This window comes from Pinus tabuliformis, chromosome 5_2 (genome assembly GCF_031772625.1).
Source record: "Pinus tabuliformis cultivar Carrire ecotype Pingquan chromosome 5_2, CPIR1, whole genome shotgun sequence".
NCBI lineage: Eukaryota > Viridiplantae > Streptophyta > Pinopsida > Pinales > Pinaceae > Pinus > Pinus tabuliformis.
Window position 1 is genome coordinate 840,166,119 of NC_142306.1, and position 19,350 is coordinate 840,185,468.

At 41.1% G+C, this 19,350-nt stretch overlaps 1 protein-coding gene across 1 annotated transcript in view; it reads left to right on the top strand.

The window, feature by feature from the left end:
• The window catches only part of LOC149161942 (cytosolic endo-beta-N-acetylglucosaminidase 1-like), a 210,865-nt gene that overhangs the window by 52,578 nt on the left and 138,937 nt on the right, over positions 1-19,350 (top strand). Inside the window, exon 2 of the mRNA XM_089437086.1 lies at positions 18,584-18,639. The gene's annotated coding sequence lies outside the window, so the exon portion shown is untranslated. The remainder of the gene's footprint in view (positions 1-18,583; positions 18,640-19,350) is intronic.

The following is a 19,350-nucleotide window of genomic DNA, read 5'->3' on the forward strand; positions in this document are numbered from 1 at the left end:
TCTACTTCTTGAAGAAGAAAGATGAAGTGTTCACTTGGTTCCGACATTTCAAAGCGTTGATCGAAAACCAATTCGGGAAGAAAATCAAGATATTGAGGACTGATAATGGGACCGAGTATGAATCCAATGAATTCCAAGATTATTGCAGAGAAGCTGGCGTTAAGAGGGAGACTACAACGCCATACACTCCCGAGCAGAATGGTGTGGTTGAAAGGAAGAATCACTCAATTGTAGAAGTTGTCCGTGCCATGCTTCATGATCAAGGCCTTCCGATGTTTCTTTGGGGTGAAGCTGCAAATATCGCCGCGTATGTTCAAAATCGATGCCCTCATCAAGCATTAGACTCCAAGACTCCCGGAGAAATGTTCATTGGTAAGAAACACGATGTCTCTCATTTTAGAATTTTTGGAAGCCTCGTATATTTTCATGCGCCGAAAGAGAAAAGAAGCAAATTGGGTGCATCTGGGAAGAAAGGAATCTTTGTGGGCTATAGTGAAAATTCTAAGGGAAATAGAATTTATGTGGCTGGTCAAAAAGGAAGTTGAGATAAGTCATGATGTCACCTTCGACAAAGATATGGCCCTCAGGAAGATCAACAACCTTCCTATCCTAATGAAGGACAAAGAAGATGACACAGGAAATCAGGGTGAAAAAGAGGATGAAACGATGCCTGCTGTTTATGAACCTGTGGATCCTATTGATCCACTCCCTCATGAGCCTTCCTCCTCCAAGAGGAGACCCTCATGGCTTAGGGAGACTCTTGAAGATGCTGAGAGGCACATTGCACCAAGGGGTACTTTCCGTGAAAGCAAGAAGCCGAACAGGTACGAAGGATATTTGTCCACCATGAGCACTATCATTCAAAATGAGCCTTCATCATTCGAAGAAGCCATCAAGCAACAAGTATGGAAGGATGCTATGAATGAAGAATACGAGTCAATTATGAAGAATGACGTCTGGGATGTGGTCCCTAGACCCAAGGACAAATTGGTTGTCACTTTTAAGTGGCTCTACAAAATCAAGCATGGAGCTAATGGAAATGCAGAAAATTTCAAGGCTTGCTTTGTTGCTCGAGGCTTTTCTCAAAAGGAAGTTGTACCCGTTGCCCGATACACCACCATCTGCTTGATCATAACCCTCGCTGCCTTGCAAGGATGGAACCTACATCCATCTACATCAGATGGATGTCAAGACCACCTTCTTGCATGGTTCAATCAAAGAGGAAGTCTATGTGGAACAACTCGAGGGGTTTGAAGTTCATGATCGGGAATTTCATGTATGTAGGTTGAAGAAAGCTCTCTATGGATTGAAGCAAGCACCCCAGGCTTGGTATGAGAGGATCAATAACTATTTAATGAAGCTGGGATTCACTAGAATTGAAGCCGATTCGAACCTTTACTTTAAGGTTGAAAATGATAAACCTCTCATTCTGGTACTTTATGTGGACGACCTTTTTCTGACAGGTGCAAACCCTCTCATTCACAAATGTAAGAGGGAGTTGGCTTCTGAGTTTGAGATGGACCTAGGACCGATGCACTATTTCCTAGGGTTGGAGGTCTAGAAAAAGCCAGGTGAAATTTTCCTCTCTCAAGGAAAAGATGTTGTGAAGATATTGGAAAGATTTGGGATGGTGCACTGCAAGCTTGTGACTACTCTGATGGAACTTAACTTTAAGAATTTATGTGGTAGTGCTATTGGACCTGAATTGGGAAATGCTTCTGAGTATTGTCAACTCATAGGAGCACTGATGTTCTTGGTGAACTCCCGTTCGGACATATGTTTTGCAGTTAACACATTGAGCCAATACAGGGTTGAGCCTCAGCATATACATTGGAGTGCCACCAAGAATCTTCTGAGATATCTTTGGGGCACAATCACTCATTGACTGAGATACACTGCCAGATATGTGAGGCTGCATGGTTATTTTGATGCTGAATGGGCTGGCAGTGTGGTGGACTGCAAGAGCACTTCTGGATCCTATTTTTCTTTGGGTTCTGCTTTGATATCCTGGATGAGTAGGAAGCAGAAATCGGTTGCCTTGAGCATTGCCGAGGCCGAATACATAGCTGCTAGTATGGCCTCCTGTGAAGCTGTCTAGTTGAGGAAGCTCTTTAGTGAGCTGCTTGGACATGTGCTGGATACCACCGTGATCTTCTACGACAACCAGAGTGGGATCCAATTATCAGAGAATCCCGTGTTTCATGATCGCTCCAAGCATATAGATATCAGGTACCACTTTATCCGGGATATATGGTACAATGAGGAGCAATAAGGCTCCATAACATTGGTACCGATGAGCAAGTCGTCGATATTCTGACAAAGTGCTTGGGCAAGTCAAATTCTCGGCCTTTCGAGAACGACTTGGAGTCTTGGAGAAACCCTCTTATGAGGGTCCTGTATGAGATGGACATTGAGCTCTGGGAGCTTCGAGGGGCTTGGGGTACTTCTTGGAGCGATGAGCAACCATAGGGTGAGTGGTTTAGCCTTCCCCTAGTGGTTTGTTGTGTACAGGGTGAGTGGTTCATCCTTCCCCTGTGATACCCCTTGGCGACATGTGAGCCAAGTGGTTCATCCTTCTTGTACTGAGAGATCCTACCCATGCAGTCTGGGACTCATGGGAAGTACCTCTCATCTGGCCAATAAGTAGGGAAATGAGGATAAGGACCATAGTATTACCGATGGACGTGTTGACCTCTACCGGTCAACTACCCATGCAGTACACCCCCTTTTTCTTTGCAAGAAAAGGGCAGCACCTGATCAGCGTGTCCGTGCCATCCAACAGTCATCAGCAGCTTGATCAATCTAATTGTAAACCCAGTCTGCATGTATTAATTGTAAATAATCTTAGCAGATATGAGTTGTGTATGTGAATTGCCTAGGTGGACCTAACTTTCTAGTGGTAATCTACGTCCCGGAAGGTTTTTTGTCTCACCGATGCATGGATCGGCAGAGTTTTCCTTCAAACCTGACCCCAAAGCCGGGATGGATTTTGTCATTGGAATTTTAGGAGAATCCTAGTGTGTTGATCTGCTAGATTATAGTTGTGTCGCAGAACTGGGAGATTTGTGAGGGTCTATGTTAAAGGGGTTTTTTCCCTTAAGATGTAAATTGTAAAAGTCATGATGTAATGTGTCCTGAGGGTCGAAAAAATGTTTTAAATCCCCTCATGAGTCTTAAGTCCTAGGTCCTAGGTGATGTTTCCGAAGGCTTAGTTCGATGATCCATTTTAAAATGAATTAAGAAATTAAAAAATGAATAAAAATAATAAAAAATAATAAAATAAATAAAAATTAAAAAAATGAAATAAATAAAAAAATTAAAAAAATAATAAAACCCTAACTAATAAAATAATAATATTTTAAGTGAATAAGTCGACGGATGAGATCAAGAGATGTCTTGATCCTCATCAACGGTCGAGATCATTTCTACATGGATCACTCGAACTAGCCGTTGGGATCATTGCCTTTAAATAGGGTGCTAGGGGTCATTTCAGATCATTCGATCTGTGAGTCTAAGACTGAAGAAGCTCTATTGTAAATCTGTTTCTGGTTAATAAAAGAAGACTTTGGGGTCCATATCTTGCTGGTGTTACTCTCTTAAAATGCTGTGAGATTGTTTCATTTTCTGCATATGTTATTTTCAGCCGTTAATAATAGCTTTTTGTAGATTATTGTGAGCACAGGTATCTTGTTCACTTGCTGGGGTTTGGGTGCTGTTAGGGTTTCTGAAGTAATGGCAGGTATCTCCATTACTTCTTGAGATCTAGCAGCATTTTTACCCTCTTGATTGACAGTTGTTTTGAGCTGTGCAGAAAACATCATTGAAGGAATTTTGTGGGCGTTCGGGGAAGTTCTCGGCTGAACCAGCCAACTCCCGCAAGCATTTTGTGTTGAGCCCAGTTGGATTTGATCCTGGGTCTATCATTCGATTTATTTTTTTTAAATTTGCATGAGAGATTTTCTGAAGTTTTTCACAGTGACAATCTGAAATTTCTTTTCTTTAAAATATTTCTGTGCCTATTGCTGAAATCTGGCTGTTAAGGGGCCAAATCTGTAAATTAGTTAAGCTGATCTAGGGTTTCAATCTTTTGTTTTATCCAGATTTAAGATTAGGGTTTCATTCTTTTTCCTTTTTATTTATGTTGCAGCTGCTCAGCCAGCAAATCCAAGCCACAGGAAAATACTCAGCACGGAACCAACCTCAATGACCTGTCATGCACTGGATCTCACACGTTTTCAACCAGATCCGTCATTTTCTTTTGGGTTTTGTTCAGATCGCATGAGTTCCGGGGATGCAGTTTTATTTGATGATTAGAGTTGTCTCTGTTTACATATCAGAATGTGTGGATAAGACCGAACGAGTTCTAACACTCTGGCATCTGGAGACTAACAACCCAAAATCATATTTGCCATCGAAGGCCGTCAGAATGTCCATTTGAAGCAGAGAATCAAATCGATTTTAGGGAAGCCGATGAGTAAGTATCAAGGCGATTCAGGATTGACTGTCAATATCCCCGCCATCAACCTGCGCACACACAAGGTGATTAAACGACACGGCCCAGGTAATTTTTTTTTATTTTGACTGCGTTAAACCTTTAAAATCGATTTTTTCACTGCAGCTGTCTGTGCAATCGTGTTTATACTCTTAATCTGTTGTGTTCTGGTCGAAGCCAGTCTGCGCATCAGGGTTACGATTTATGTTTTTTCTTTTTGACAATTCAGCTCATCTGAAATCGATCCGCAGACCCATCACCGTCAGTTCCTCTCACTCATTCATCGATTTTTGCTGACTGCGTATTGTTGAAAATTCTCCAGCGTATGCTACAAGACGGATTCGCGACCTTGTTTGGACTGTATTATTCTTCATTAATTTGTTGAAGGTCCGTGGCTCAGTGCGTATTGAAGCCGTAAGGGCTGTAGCATTTCCGCCTTGCCAGCGTTTTCCCGTGGGTCGTTTAGGGTTCCATTTGAATATGCTTGGCACTGTTGCGTCATTCTTTTTTATGCCTGAAGTCTTATTTGCATGAGTAGACAAGTGAAATCGTATTTTGTTTAAGTCATGGATAGGCTAGCGTAGATTTTTTTTGGATTTTAATTTGTTTTATTTTAGTTATGTATTTTAATTTTTAGATTTTAATTTTTTTTTTATAGTTTCGTTTTTTTTTTTTTTCATATAGATTCATAAAAAATCAAAAATTAAAATGTTTAGGTTTGATTCATATTAGTTTAGATTTTAATTATTATTATTTTTTTTAATGTTTTAGATTTTTTTTCTTTTTAGGATTTTTATAAAATAAAAAATAATTTAAATTTGGTTTAGTTTAATTTTTTATATATAGTTTAGTTTTAGAATAGATTTTAAATTTTAAATTTTTAGATTTTTAATTTTCATTTTTACAATATTGAAAAATAAAAAAAAATTGAAAAAAGATTTAAAAAATTTAAAAAATATTAAAATTTTGTGGAAAAGTTATTTTGCCAGATTCAGTGGTTTTCACGTTATATCTTTCATGCTGAGATCTAAAATTTTCAAGCCGAGATACGAATACGATGTCTGGTTAATAATTCACGATTTTCGTGGTGGCTTAAAGCATTCATCTTTTCAAATTTTTCAGTTGCTGGATATCGTTCTAAGAGCATTGAGATTTAACTGATACCTTTTGATGACAAATGATTGCTGTTCACGGTTTATATTTTTTATATCATTTAACAAGTAATCGTTTTAACCACAATCTCTTAAGGCACTGGTCTGCTAAATTAATCAAATCCACCGAGTGCTTTTTTATATCGTATCTCGTGTCTCCCAACCAACTGGTCGACAGTTGGTCACATCATCTCACAGGGTCTACCCCCCTTAGCTGCGGGAGACAGGCTTAAACGGAGGGATCGGGGATCAGAGTGACAACCCCCGGTCTGAGCGTTGTCGTGCCAATCCGCGCGACAACAGGACGCATCGTGTACTACTGTACTCCCTATGCAAGCATTCCAATATTGATCTGGGATCAATGGGAACTGACTTAAGTCAGTAAGAGTGGTATAAAACACTCTCTTTTGATTGGGACTGACTTCGGGTCAGTAGAGAATGATATGATACATTCTCGATCACTGCTTCTTCTTCATAGTTCAACAAAGCAGAGTAGTGCATTGATGGCAGAGATAGTACAGATTGGCAGATGGATTAGCATGTGGAGATCTCCCTAGTTGAGAGGGAGTGTTAAAATTGGAAACTAGGGCCAAACTCCACATGGGTCATCTTATTTATGACAACTGATATTTTTATTAGATTTCTCTCTCGGAGAGGTGCAGGATTGATCTAAAGATCATCTGATTCTGACATGTACAAATGAAGATATGAATTTATTTATATTATGGACAAATTGTCAAGGTTGGATGGGAAACTCATGTAGGCTCAGAAGCCCAACACTCACGTCTATTCACCCTCAATGTTTGCCTATAAATACATGATGCGTCCTCCTCATTTGGACACACTCATCTTCACCCATCTCTCTCTCCTCATTTGATTGAGTACAAATTTCTGGGCAGCTTCTCTCTCCACACTTGCAAAGGAAAGGGCAGTGTTTTTCTGTTTCAGCGTTGACTAGGTTTGACTGAAAATTTCAGGGGTTGTTTTGGGCTGCATTGACCAAACATTGACCTGTTTTAGTGTGATTTTGGGTGGAGGAATTCTGTCCTAGCAGGCCACAAATCTGGGCACAAGAATTGAGGTAATCTGACCTCTGTTTTTACTAGTGTTGACTGTACTATGGCTGACTGCATGGTTGAATTTTGTTGACCAATTTTGACTGGACTTTTCAGACTGCTTTGGGCTGATTAGACTTGCTGTTGTAGGACTGGGTTTGACCAAGTTGAATTGAGGAAGAATTCTGCTGTGTTGACCATCGTTGACTTTTCTGGTTAGGGCTCTTTTGCTGCTATTATAAATGATCATAATTTGTAAATTGTACTATCTCTCTTTGCTAAACTATTGAAGACTAAAAGAAGATTTGATTAAGGGTTTCCCCACATTGGGGTTTGCCTTTGTTTGGTGCCACATCTTGTGTCCTCTTGTCTTGGCTTGTCTCAGACTGAGAGGCATTACTGCCAAGGGCATTCTCTGTTGGGTAAGCCAGATTTGGCACCCAGATTGTACTCTGAAATTGCTTAATAAGAAAACCCTCAGATAGCTGCACCGGTTTTCCCGCATTGGGTTTTTCTGGGGACATTGGTCCAAAAATAATGGTGTCATTTTGTGTGCTTGTTTCTGTTTCCTTTAGTTGATGATCTGTAATATGTTGAGCATGCACTAGTGTTTATTTTCAGTATTTACATTGTAAATAACTTGTTAAGTAACAGAACAAGTAGGTAGGAATAAATCAGTAAAGTGCATGGAGGGTTTCTAACTGGTAGACTTACAAACTTCAGCATGGTATTAGAGCGTGGTTACAGATCACAGGAGAAATGAGGACATCAGCCGAGCGGAGCAATAGCAGCAGAAAACATCTGTCCTGAGTGACAAAAGTTGTTCCTAGTAGAGCAGCAACAAGGGAAGGGTGATGCATTGCCGACGTCATCAAGGGTGAGCCAGGAAGAGGCAGCGCAAAGGCTAAGGGAGGTAAAGGGAGGCTCACGCAGAGCTACGCAGAAGTTAGGAGGGCTGTTGCAGTTGGTTGAGGAGGCCGAGTTGCTAGTGCCGGGATTGCGCAGAGCTTAGGAGCTCTCACCTTCAGGTTGCTGGGGTTAGGAGGCCGTGGGAAAGTTGCAGAGTGGAGTTGGTGGGGTACTATAGTCAGAACAATACCTAACAAGGCAAGGCCAAGGAGGAGGAAGTTGTTATCGAGGGTTTCTAGGTGAGAAATCCGGATCAGTGGTGCAGTTGTACAGACGATCAGAGTAGGGGGCATCTCGACATCGGCAAAAGGATTTCCAAGAGGGAAATCGAGACTCAGAGGGAGTCACATCGAGAACGTCCAGGAGGGAAGTAGAAAAGTAGCATGGCACTACATGGAGTAAGAGACCAGGACAGACTGGACGGAGCCTCAAACTTCGCAGTCTGGAAGGCCAGAATCTTATTCGTACTTGACAGAAATCGTGTCAAGCACTTCGCCTTGAGGACGATAATGATCCCAGTTGACCCAGCTGATAACGACAAGTACGACGAGGCAATGGCAAGGGCCAAGAGCATCATCCTTGACGGGGTCAAGGACCATGTAGTACCACACATTGTCGAGAAGGAAATGTCAAATGAGATGTGGGAGGCCCTAAATAAATTGTACCAGCATACTTTTGTGCAGAGAAGGATGTTACTAGAAAATCAGACGAGGTCATATCAGATGAAGAAGGGAGAACTGATCGACACCTTTCTCGGAGGACTGAATGAGATCTGAGATTAGTTGACTTCCATAGGAGCCACGCCAGATTAGGAATTGATGGTGAGGACAGCCCTGAATGCAGTCTCAGAAGACTGGGAAGTATTTGTCCAAAGTATGCTAGGTAGAGGGACCCTTCCACCTTGGGAGGAGATGTGGGTGGCTCTTCGCCAAGAAGAGATCAGACGGTAGACCAAGGCTGGAAGCAACAGTAAGGGGATTAGAGTAAAAAAGGAGGAGGAGGAAGATGTTGCCCTAGCATCTGAGGGAAAGCAAGAAAAACGGAAGAAGAAGGATCTCTCCAAAGATCAAGTGCTTCCACTATGGGGAGCTAGCTCATTATGCGACCCCATGTCCAAGGAAAAAGAGTAAGGGAGAGTCTTCTGAGACTAAGGCAGGGCTAGCAAGGGCAGAGAAGGAAGTGGAGACAGACGATGACTGTGCCATGCGTGCACACGCACCACTTGAGCGAAAGTGGGGAGACATCAAGTTGTAGTCAGATGGACTATAGGTGATGAGGGGTAGGCTCCTCGAGGTACCCAGCCTCTTGGATTATACCTTTCTACGGGAGCCCCGAAGAGGAGTAGCTGTACTGGCGGATGTCAGTAGAGACGGATGCGGATGGAGCAACAGAGAGAGCTACAGTGCAGGATTCCCAGGACAGGGCGCGGCTAGCAGGCTGCAGCAATGCGAGAGGCACGGGAGTGTTGCACTAGTGTAGGATGGCACAGAGAGGTGTGCAACGGTGCGAGATGCAGGGAATTGTTGCAGCAACACAGAGGTCAGAGAGGGAGCACTTGTTAGCGACAGAGGGAGCTTCGAAATTAGTGGGTGTCTCTAGCCCAACAGAGAGGTCAGAGTTGGGAGATCAGTTACTTACTACTCAATAACTGAGTTGCAGTGCAGCAGTGGGCAACACAATGCAGTGTGATGACAGGAGATGCAGTGCAGATGCAGCAGCGGTAGTGACAGAGCCATACAGAGCCATGAGCAGCAGCATGGTTACAGAGGGAGTTGTCATACAGATGCAGCAGTGGTAGTGGCAGAGCCATGGGCAGCAGTACAGGATGCAACAATGTAGAGGATGATGGGTAGCCGGCCTAGCATTAGCACAAGGACTGATGCCGGATGATCAAGGTGATACTTAGTGAGGAGTATTGCTAGAGCACAGTCCTTGCTAAGAGGGAGTGTTGATTTGGGGTAGCATCGGATGTGCTCTAGCCACGAAATTTGTTGGAGAGGTTGGGGCACATGAGATCTCCAATACCCAGAAAGGGTTTGGACAGATTCTAAACAGTTTGAGAAATATTAAAATAATTAATATTTTTAATGGAGTCCCTAAGTCTAAACTTAGGGAAATTAAAATATTAATGTGGATTGATATAAAACTATGTTAGAATGGCCCAAAAGACATGGATCAAGCCAGATCTAATCTTAGCCATTGATTAGGGACTTAATCTCGGCCGTTGATATGTCAATGAGAAAAGTGTAAGAGGAGGCTTGAGGGTCACTTGGAGAGAACACTAGATGATCAATCATTCTATTTTCTAGAGCGGGGTTTGCTAAGAGAGATAGAATCAATGATCAAAGTTACAACTGAGGGGTAGTTAGTACAAAGAGACAAAGAAACAGAGATAGTGTTGGGAGATCGACGCAGGAGCCAGAAAGAGTGACGGAGAACCAGCCAGGGCTCGCGCAGAGCCACGCAGAGGCAGCCAGGAGCTGCGCAGTGCTTCAGAGAGGTCAGCGTTGCTAACGCAGAGGGCCAGAAGGTTGACGCAAGGCCTCCTGAGGCTGACGCAGGCCCATTCAGGGTGACGCAGGGCCAACGCTGGGCAGAGAGAGGCTGACACAGTCCAGAAAGGCAGACGCTGGTGTTTCTGGGGCAGATTGAAGTTGAGGAGTTGCCGGAGGGTTTATCTGGGATTTCAGCCTGGACATTTGTCTCAGACTGAGAGGTACTGCTGCCAAGGGCATTCTTTGTTGGGTAAGCCGGATTTGGCACCTAGATTATACTCTGAAATTGCTTAATAAGAAAAACTTTAGATAACTGTATCGGTTTTCTTGCATTGGGCTTTTCTGGGGACATTGGTCCAAAAATAACGGTGTCATTTTGTGTGCTTGTTTATGTTTCCTTCAATTGATGAACTGTAATATGTTGAGCATGCATTAGTGTTTATTTTTAGTATTTACATTGTAAATAACTTGTTAAGTAACATAACAAGTAGGTAGGAATAAATCAGTAAAGTGCATGGAGGGTTTCTAACGTGTCACTCTCTTTAGCTCCTGCGCTGATCTCCCGACACTATCTCTGTCTCTCTGTACTCACTGCCCCTCAGCTGCAACTTCGATCACTGATTCTATCTCTCTTAGCAAACCCCGCTCTAGAGAATAGAATGACTAATCATCTGGTGTTCTCTCCAAGTGACCCTCAAGCCTCCTCTTATACTTTTCTCATTGACATATAAACGACCTAGATTAAGTCTCTAATCAACGTTTAAGATTAGATCTAGCTTGATCGATGTCTTTTGGACCATTCTAATACAGTTTTATATTAATCCACATTAATATTTTAATTTCCCTAAGTTTAGACTTAGGGACTCCATTAAAAATATTAATTATTTTAATATTTCTCAAACTGTTTAGAATCTGCCCAAACCCTTTCTGGGTATTGGAGATCTCATGTGCCCCAACCTCTCCACCAAATTTTGTGGCTAGAGCACATCCGATGCTACCCCAAATCAACACAAATGCCACTTGTGCAAATCCCTCCAATCTCGAATATTCAACATCACGTTCCAATGAAGACTCTAGCTTGCCAACCTATAGTCCAGCACATGAAGCAATCTTGATCAAACCAAACTCGTCCATGCTAAAGCAACCCTCGGGCTGTCCCAATGATCCATGGCAAATCAACGGAAGTCCATTGTCAACAATCTGGCGTACAACAAACTGTTGTTCCCCAGGCTCACAACCAATCCACTAGAATTCCCAACCAATATCTCTGCCAAGCCAGTCAAGAACACATCTCCATGTCTTCAGTTGAACCTTCTGCTCCATGATCTAGACACCCACAACTCCCTCTGAGTTGCTTCGCCGTGCACACTCTGATTCACTATCTCTCAAAGTAGCTCAAACACGCTCTAATACCATGTTGTTTTTCCATGATCCTGGTGCCTAGGATAGAATCTTAAATCACTGAAGCTACCAAAACAAGAATCACAACGAAGCTACTTTGCACAGTAGAATATAAACAATAGTAAATCTACTAGTGCACAAAATATACATAACTTTTTACACAATTTTGTACAATAACCCAACTTCATTATATTAATCCAACTGAATAATACAACAGTCTAGGGCTCTTGTACCAGGGATAAGGGCCCTCATACATCCACTGATACAAGGTGTACAACAACTAGGGCTTGGTGTCTGTCCTGATGACCACCAATCTACTCTCAACAAGATAATCTGACCATCTGGTTGATGTAGTGTGCTCTCTCAGCTCCTCTCTGTAATACCCTGTACCTGCCCGATCCATCGACTCCTGATCTGCAACACTGCCTCTATCAATGATCCAAGTCCATTTGACCACTGAACCTTGACTATCCAATTTGCTCACTAGTTGTGCCTTAGTCCATCAAGGGTACAACACATCGAGACTCTTGTTGAGTTGTTCACAGCTCCACTTGAAAACAACTCTCAACTGTCCACTGCTGCTCCTCAGCTACTCAAGGACTTCAACCCACTATAGTCTTTCTGCACTGCTCCAATGAAGACTAACATAGGGCACAGAGGGCTGCCACCTATCACTACAAGATGCCCATCTCTCACAATGAACATGGGCTAGGAGGAATGCCCATCATCTACTGTAGATGCCCTTCTCCACAAGACAAGTCTAGGGTTGCACACACTGCTCCTGGTTGATCAAACCCTTGAGCTCATCTTCTGCTACTCTGGGAACCACCTAAGTCCATGAAGATGGTGCACACTAGGCTCCAACTTTGGCACTATCATGTTGCCCTCAAACATTCCATAAATGCCCAATCCACTATCCACACTTGGTCCACTCTCACGTTGCCCTCCAGTGGAGTTCGAGTGACCAATCCTTGCTGTAGCATTTGCTCCTGGTTAGGGCATCCAACCACTTAGGAAACCATTCCTCTTGGCGGCTAACAGACTTCCAAGTTGTCCCCTCCTAGGACACCATCCACTAGCATCAATTCAACCTTAACACATCAATACAATACATACCTAGCCCTGCGCAACTTCTGCGTCACCTTGGTGAATTCTGCTACATACTCAACCCTCACTCGTGCTACTTGCACTCGCGTTCCTGCATTTTTGTGTTCCTGCACTCGCGCGTCCTACAATCACGCGTCCTGCACTTGCGCTGCCTTTCTTGATGTGTAGGCTATGAAAGATGCTTCTTGGATGTCTTAAATGACTCTCCTCCACCTTATATTTATACACAATACAAGGGTTCCATCAAATCACATGTGTGGGCTTGACATCTTGTCACAAGGTCTCTAAGCGCCTAGCCAACTTTGACCAAAACCACATAGTAGCTTCAAAAATTCCTATCTCAAGTTGTAGACCTCAGATTTGAGTGATTTTCGATGCTCCCAGTTGCTCTCGAGATCCTCTATCACCTGAAATCATCAAATGTCCAAAAATCCTCATGGATTCACACCCATATACTTGGGTGCAAAGCCCACATGCTTGGGTTCCACGCCCCCAAGCCACACTTGTGTGCCAACTCCTCCACAACCCTCAAGCCTAGGGTTTGGAGTACCTTCCAAGCTACAAATCTCAACAACAAATTGCTAATTTTTAGGAAGTGATGGCAAAAATTTTAGGGATTTTTCTTCTCCACTCCTCTTATTGGAATGTTTAATTTTCTATTCTCTGCATCGAATTCTTCTTGCCGCTCCTCAAGAAAACATGTGAACTAGAAATCCACAATCATTCTCTTCTTCCATATTTTAAATTATGGCTATTAAATTCTTGGGAAGGGTTGAGCATAAGATTAGGGAGATTAGCAATCATCGCCATTCTATTTCAAAATACCAAGCATTGATAATAGTTGACTCTCCTCAGAATGCCATGGATTTAAAATGACCTCCACATAGATCTATTTATTGATTGCTTGTTACTGCCTCAACCCAACACTGCACAAACTTGATGCTGCCATTGTCACACCAAATAATTGTAGACCTGATACAAAATATATTTTGTCCATGCTAGCATTACTGCATAAAACAATTGTGTAATAAATGTGTTGCATAAAATTTAAAAGAAAACTTACAAGATGAACAAATATCTGTAATTCTATTTGTTGATTTTTCAGTACAGTTGATATAAGTACTTTATTTCTAAACTATGGTAATTACTTGTGAATATATATATTATAGTTCTTTTATTTCATCAAGCAATCACACTTTAGAAATTCAATTAATAACCATGAAAATAAAGTAGATATCACAATGTGTGTGAGAGAGATATGTGAGTGATAAGTGTGTATATAAAATGAAAAATTTCAAGTGTATTTTATACCCAAGATACCCAAGAGACATGTCTCTTAAATTAAATCACGTCTTTTTGTAAATTAAATTCTAATAAGTCTGCACATTTACATTTTTACTCATATTTGTTAAAGTGTTGAAGATCACATAAACAATGGTAGACAATAACTCCTGGTATGTATATTTATTTGCATCTTGTCACTGTTCCGTCCTTTATGCAAATACTTGCTTAAATTATGGTGGGTAGTAACTGATGGTAAATCTATTATTGACGCGAGTATGAGCTATTTTTAAGGATTTTAATTTTAGTTGGTTTTGTTGATTTCAATGTTGCTTGGGAGCGGGAGCGGGAGCGAAAACGGGAGCGGGAGCGACCATTTTCAAAAGCTGCCGGTTTGGGAGCGAATCCGGGAGCAATTTTTAAAAAATATATATATTTTTTATATTTTTTAATTTTTGATACATATATGTCAACAAAAACATGTAGAATGATGAATTAGACATAAAAACATAAAAAAACATAGATTGATCATTGAACCATATCACATCAATCATCTAGAAATTATAATCGTCATCAACCATGTCCACAAGTTAGTAAAATACATATTACAACTGCAACATATTGAGTCTCGTGAATCATGATTCATCAAATTCAATCTTAAGGTTTCAACTTCAAGCTTTCAAAATTGAAAATTCAATAACATTTATCATCATTGATCACCAAAGTTGTACTTGTAAGCTAAGTAACTAAGTTTAACTATTACAAGAAGTAATATCTTAGATTCTAAGTCCTAACTTCTAGTTCTAACTGTTAACATGATATGAAATGTTATAAATTTATAAAATGAAACATGAATAATGAAATGAAATGAAACAACTTTAGTCTTTCACGAAGCATCATATTCATAATTCACAATCATTACCAATGAGTTATAATTGACAAGGCCCAACTTCAAACTTCAAATTTTCATTGTCACAGTGATATATTGTTTACAAAAAATATCATTATGATATGAAAGAGTCAAGAGTCAAGAGTCAAGGACTCAAAACTCAACAGTTATGAAAACTAAAGTCTAATAGAAACTAAAAAAGACAAGTAAACTGTAAATCTACATCTAGCCCTTGCCACGAGAGTCTCCAGGAGTATGAGCAGGTCGTGGTGGTCTTCTAGGAGTCTCTCGCACAGACCGACGACCAGAACTAGAACCTCCACGTGAGGGTGTAGATGGAGGTGGCGACAACAAAGGAACAAGACTCGGACTTCGAGCACTACCACTGGATGGTGGAGGTGGAGGTGGCATGGCTGCTGCAGCTGCTTCATCTTCATCCCTTACAAGTTCCTCTTCCAGTTCTTCAAGATGTAGAATGCTATCCTTCAAATTGTCATCCTCTGGGTGATTGTCCCAAATTTTATATGTGGGATCCTCATAAGTCCGATCACAGTAATGACTCAACAACCTCAAGTTGTAGTGCACATAAACCAAGCTTTCTGCTCGGTTTTCATTGAGTCTGTTTCTTTTCACATTATGTATGTAGCTGTAGGTGCTCCAACACCTCTCTGTAGAAGAAGTATTTACAACCTGTGAAAGAACCTTTTTTGCCAATTTTGGCAAAAGTCCCTGGTCGCCATATGTTTTCCACCATGTGAGAGTATCAAATCTATCTCTGTCGTCCATTGCATGGAAGTTACCATACAAACCAGTGCCACTGAAGTATCTGCCTATTTCAAGGCGCACAACTGCACATTCCTCCCTGTCAGGTACCAACTTTTCTAATGCTTCCAAATATCCTCTAGTTACCTATGCATCTAAATGGGGTTTGGTCCTAACCCCACCCCTTGGTGCAGGTTGGCCCAACCAAGATGTAGAGTAGTATTTTGGCGTAAGGATATACGCCAAGCAATGTAGTGGAAGATTAAGTCTATTCCACCGTTCACACACACAATCATGAATCAAATTGTACAAGTCGGGATCTCTGTTATGAAAAATATCTTTTATTTCCCCCAACATGGTATCCATCTGCTCATACACCTCGCCAATCATTGGTTTGTCTGTATCTGCAAACTGAATCATGTGATAAATGGGCTTGGTGAAATCCAATACTTGCCTCACACTTGTCCAAAACTGACCATCAAGAGCGGCCTCCTCCACCAGTTCAAAACCTCGCCTGTCAGCTGCATTTGTAGCCCTTTCCTTTAATACCTGCCAATGTGGACTTGATACCATGCTAGCCAATGACTCTCTTACCTTCAAAAGGCGCCTGAAGGTGAGGTAATAGCTACCAAATTTGGTCTTCGCAATCTTCAACAACTCCAATCTCGAGTGACTGCGGAAAAGGCCATGGGTATTGGTATGATTTGTAATAAATATTATTATTTGTTTGGCTTTCTTGTACAAATCACCAATCCATTGGTATTGTGCATTTTTTTTTTGACAACATCATGCATTAGAAGGTTCAATGTGTGAACCAAACATGTAGACCAAAATATGTTGGGGTATTTATCCTCAATAATTGCTCCCGCTGCCTTACAATTAGGAGCATTATCAGTGATGACTTGGCTGACATTGTATGGCCCAATACGGTCAATTGTTTCAAGTAATGCTTATGCAATGTTGATGGCGGTCTTGAACTTGTCTGAGTAATCATGTGCAGTTCGAAAGATGGGACCACTAACAGACACAACAAGAACACTTATCAATGGCTTGCCTTTTATATTTGTCCATCCATTAGATACAATGGACACCCCATGGTCAGTCCAAGAACTTGTCATTCTATTCAAAGAATGTGATATTTTTTCTTTTTCATGATCAAGGCCAATGGTTCTTACCTTGTCATACCCAGGGCTCTTGTATCCTTTAGGGGCATCATTTATGGCAGAAACCATTTCGTGCCAATAAGGTGAGCGAAGAACATTGAATGGTACCCCACATGCATAGAGAAACCTGTAAACCTTTGAATCCACATCATTCCTACACCCCTTATCAAGGAAATTTGATATGGTTCTACGTCTTAAAGATGATGACCCTGTGCCTCCATATCCACTGCCTTGGGAGGATGCTGAAGGAGTTCTTTGTGATTGTGAGCTTGGTTCAAAGAAACCCCTTGATTTTTTTGATTTGTATTGGGCTTCCTCCTCTTCCCTTATGTATTTGGCTCTATCCGTTGCTGACACCGCTGGACAAGTTTTGATTCCTATTTGTTTGTCTCCATCCCATGGCCTTTTCCCGCAGAGGTGTCTTCTAGCACGGGTGTATGAACCTGTGTAATCATTGTTGCAATGGGGGTAATGAAGTTTAGTGGTTCCACCCCCTCTCCCTGTTTCAGCCCTGTTAACATATTTCCACGATGGGGTTTGGTCTTGTTTAGTTTTTTGAGGGTCATGTTCACCCTCCTCCAGCTCCTTCTCACCGGGGTTTTCATCAATTCGACTTTCTCCAGCTTCTTCATCCCCCTCTTCAGTTTGGCCCCTCCGTTTCCTATTCTCCAACACCATAATAACCATAAAAGGGACCAAGGAAGAGGAAAATGCCAAGAAATATAGCCAGGTCCATGGTGTTTGATGTTTGTAGGGTTTTGAATCTGCAAATTAATTTAATTTATTGGGATTAATTAATTTAATTTAAATTCATGATTTTAAAACTAAATAAACTAAATAAACTAAATTAAATTAACTAAATTACTACCTAACTAAATTAAACTAACTAAACTAACTAAGTTACTAAGTTACTTACCTCTTTGCAGGCTTACTCCTCGCTCCTCGGTGCTTGCTCCTTTGCTCTTTCTCTCCAAGAAATTCAACTCAATGAAGTGATAATGAATTTTTTTTAGGCCCATTGGGCTTTTAAAACATTTTTTTTTTTAAATTTAATTTTTTTTGGGTCCACGGATTTTTTTTTTTTTTTTCGCCGGATCGCTCCCGGCGCCGCCCGAAACGTTCCCGGAACGATTTTTTAATGTTCGGGAGTGATAGGGAGCGATCGCTCCCGGGCTTAAAATTTCGCTCCGGGAGCGACAGAGCGATCGCTCCCTATAGCGATCCCGAAAATGGCAGGGAGCGGAAATTTTTTTCGGGAGCGCACTCCCGAAGCACTCCGGAGCCACTCCCTCCCGTAGCGCGATTCGGGAGCGGGTTCGGGGGGGGGGGGTGCTACCCGTAACTCTGGTTGATTTCCTTTCTTTTAATTCTATTTCTTCTCATTTAAAATTTATTTTTCTTTCGTGTTTTTATATGGTATTATAAATATATCAAGGATTATGAACGCTGACCATAGCTACATTTTTCAACAATATTCACAGTGCATTTTGTTGTTCTATGCCTTTGGATTTGGGCCTTCTCTCCTACACCTTAAAATGTGCACTACACCTTGGGGTCTGTGCCTTTATTTTACATATTTCTTTGTGCCTTAGGATTTCACCTCTTGACTGTCTCAAAATTTGTGCCACTGTCTGTGCAATGTGTTACTTAAAAATCGTGCCTCTATCCAGTGCATCTATTTGATATTTGTGCCTGTCCATCTCGAATTGTGTCTATTTTTCCATTCAAACATCTTGTTTTATAGGACTTGTACTCGCTTTAGAAATGAATTTTGTTCACTTATTTTTTCACTATTGCTAAAGAAATGTTTATAAGCTATCATGCGCCCTTTTCTCAGAAATTAATTGACACACTTTTTTTGTTTTTTGTGTTTCACAGCCCCTCCTTGAAGTCGCTCCAGATTCATTAAAAGGCCAGCTTCAATCTTTAACAAAGTAAACTTTTTTCTTTTGCTGGTATTCAATCATTTTCCTTTTATGTTTTCCAATCAGTCATGTTTGTGGTGCTATGTTTCAAATATGTGACTGAATGAATTACAAGTTATCACGTGAATAAATTACTGTCTTTGTACTACAATTTTAGAAATCATCCATAATATCATTCATGGAAAGGCCAACTTCAATCTTTAACAAAGCAAATTTTTTTCTTTTGTTCGTATTCAATCATTTTCCTTTTATGTTATCCAATTATTCATGTTTGTGTTGCTATGTTTCAAATATGTGACTGAATGAATTACAAGTCACACTTGAATAAACTACTGTCTTTGTACTACAATTTTAGAATATCATCCACAATAGAGGCGCGATATGGAGATTTTGAGATTAGAAGACATGGCCATATAGGATTGACTCTTGCACTAAATATGTATCTGAATAGGGATTAGGCATGGATCACTATCCCACTGATATCTATCACATATATCAGAAATGATTATTTCCTCACCAAATCATTAGAATGCTTTGTTGTATCAAGTCCTAAGTAAACTAAAAAAAATGGAAGAGCTGAAGCTCTGGGAAGAACCTCAAGAGCTACGTAGCAGTAACCAAATAACTGTCTAGAAATTTCTGTCTGTAGGGCAATTATGCAAAAGCAGAAATTTCATTTCTAATCATAGAGCCGTAGAGGTTTCCTGCATCTTACCTTCG